This window comes from Atta cephalotes, assembly GCF_000143395.1.
Source record: "Atta cephalotes unplaced genomic scaffold scaffold00001, whole genome shotgun sequence".
Taxonomy (NCBI): domain Eukaryota; kingdom Metazoa; phylum Arthropoda; class Insecta; order Hymenoptera; family Formicidae; genus Atta; species Atta cephalotes.
In genome coordinates this window covers 8,750,514-8,753,425 of record NW_012130065.1, presented here as the reverse complement: position 1 = coordinate 8,753,425, position 2,912 = coordinate 8,750,514, and positions in this window count along the sequence as shown.

Below are 2,912 nucleotides of genomic sequence, written 5' to 3'. Positions count from 1 at the left end.
TATATATATATATATATATATATATATATATATATTAAATATTAAGATATAAAAATTTTAGTATCTTTTTACTTAAATCTATATTTTTGGTGGATTCTTGATTCACTATTAACGTTATAATGCCAAAAATCATTTTATTTGCATTTGAAAAGTAATGTTCACTACTTTTAATATCTCTAGTATGAAATTTAGAGTTGTGATTATGCAAATTTGAGAATCACCGATACCAGCGTATTGCATGTTACGGGACAATAACAAAGATGAATGCAGCAATAAAATAACCGCGAATTGGAAAGATATTAGAGCCTGTACATATAGCGTCGAATAACGTCACAAAATTCACTGAGTTAACAAATGTTTACGATACTTTGTCGATTTAGCGTGACACCGTGTTTGAAAACCGATCAAACCGTATAGTCGACCGAAGTCACTTTGCGAAATAAGCAATAAATATGTGCGCGTTGAATTTTAATGCGCGACAAACTTGACAAAGGAGTTTGTCGAGGGTACGTCGCTTGTTTACTCCTATCGAAACGAAAATCGTTATCGGATCGGTTCATATGGAAATGTTGCGATATTCAACTCCTGACATGTAATCAAAACGAGTGCATCGGAAGATGAAGGAAGAATATTATCCCGACCGTGTGTTTTGTGTAGAGTTCACTATCATCAGACTTCTTTGATTAATGCGGCAAGTAAAATCGTGAAGTATCGTTATCCCTCTGGCTGATATCAGATGGAAAGGAGCACCGGAAACCACCTCTTTATCGTTTCTTTTTTATCGTATAGAAATTTCACTGTTCGTATTAAAGATGGTGGGCCGTGGCCCTCGTTAAACTTTAAATTGAAAAATACCATCGGGTATATCGCGTTATTGGAAAATTCTCTTTGCGCGCGCGTTCGAGAACTTTTCCCCCTCGCGGTGTGTTTTACGTCGAGAGACAAAAATCAGATTTGCGAATATTCTACGCCCGGACTGCGGCCCACGTGTATTGGATTTCGCGCATTGAATATCTAATCGACTATAATAATCACACGTGAGATATTGAGCCGTCATGAAGTGCAATTGAGGCCATATTACTGTAACTCTTAGATAACAATCGCAATGCATTACAAAAGCGCGATTTTAAGTCGAGACTTCGAGGGATGAATGTCCCAAATCTTTTATATGAATTTACATAGCTTAAAATTTTTCTTGGATCTTTATAAAAAAAATTTATGATATTATTTATTTTAATATAAATAATGTAAACAATTAACAAATTAGAAATAGGAATCGGCACTGAAATAATTGCGCGTTTATTTCGAGTGATCTAAAAGAATTTTCTATAAATATATTTGTCGAATGTTTTGGCTAACTTCTAGCTTTCATCAGCGAATGTATTACATAAAATCCATAAAAATCTTCATTCTGTGATTACACTCCTCATCAAATTTCCTATAACCAGTTAATAAGCTGGATGATGAATACAAATTAGTCCTGTCAATTGTAATCTTATACTTCGTAACCTTAACATTACGACGATTGACACCGCAGCATGAACATCATTGACTTGTACAATATATATTATATTTATTTAATTATTGTCGTTTTGTCTTAAATTTTAATTCACGAAAAAAAGAATTTGCGTTACAACAACTATGGTGTTAAGACCAATTTGTATTTGACGTACTCCTGAGATCAAATATCGTTCATCATCTAGCTTGTTAACTAGTTATGAAAAATTTGATGTTGCACGGAGTATAAACATGAAGGATGAAGATTTTTATGGATTTTATATAATACATTCGCTGATGAAGGCTAGAAATTAGCCGAAACGTTCGACAAATATATTATTTATAGAGGATTGTTTTAGAGGATTGTTCCTAAAAGTCCATTTGTAATTTGTTAATTATTTTAATATAATTTATTGTAAGTATAAATAATGTAATTTATTTCTTTTTCTTTGGTTTATATCGTGAAATTTAATTATATTATGAACAGTTTTAGCTTTCAAGAAATGTGTTATAGAAAACTTTATTATTAGCTATTTAAAATTAATAAAATTGTCAATGAGAAATATAACAGAATTAAATAATTATGACAATAATTTGTGTCTCTGCTAATTATGTTGTAAGAAAGCAGAAATGAATTTTTATTTGCAATAAAGTGAAGTGAAACCTTCATATTAGAATATTAGAATTCTGCTGATATCGTCGAAAGTGAATAAAAACTTTGTTGAAAATTATTATAGTTGATGTTATGCAACGTTATTTTTCAATTAAATCTTTTTCCTTGTTTTTGAAAATTTGGAGTGATACAAATAACTCTATGTTATATACTCGAGAAACCCGAAAATTCCAGTCCAGTCCAGTTTAAGTATTACATAATCTGGTAGTGGCAAGCCGCCCTATTTTCGTCACGTTGCTTTTATGTAATATTCATTTAATGCTCGGAGTCAAGTATTCAGTGTCAGTAGTCACGGTAGAAGTACCTACGAAATATTTGCGATTCCAATGTTGGATATTCTCGTGCATGTTTAAATAAATATTTCAACTAAAACTGATGTTGAACTGGTCGAGATGATATTTGGTTTAATTGATACCGAATGAAAAAAAACAAACTAAAATACAATCATTTAACAACAATCAAAATAAAAATCTTTAGAAATTAATCGAAATTAATTATTAACAATTGCGGTAAGTACGATGTTGCGTTTGAATCATTGAATTTATAATTTTTTTACAGCATTCCAAAAAAAACACTGACATTCTTTAATAAATTCAGATATAATAACATATTATTTATATATGATAGTTATTAAAGTAAAAAATAGTTAAATGGTTTTCTATTTAAACATAAATTTGAATAACACAACGATGGACACAACGATATACGTATATATATATATATATATATATATATATATATA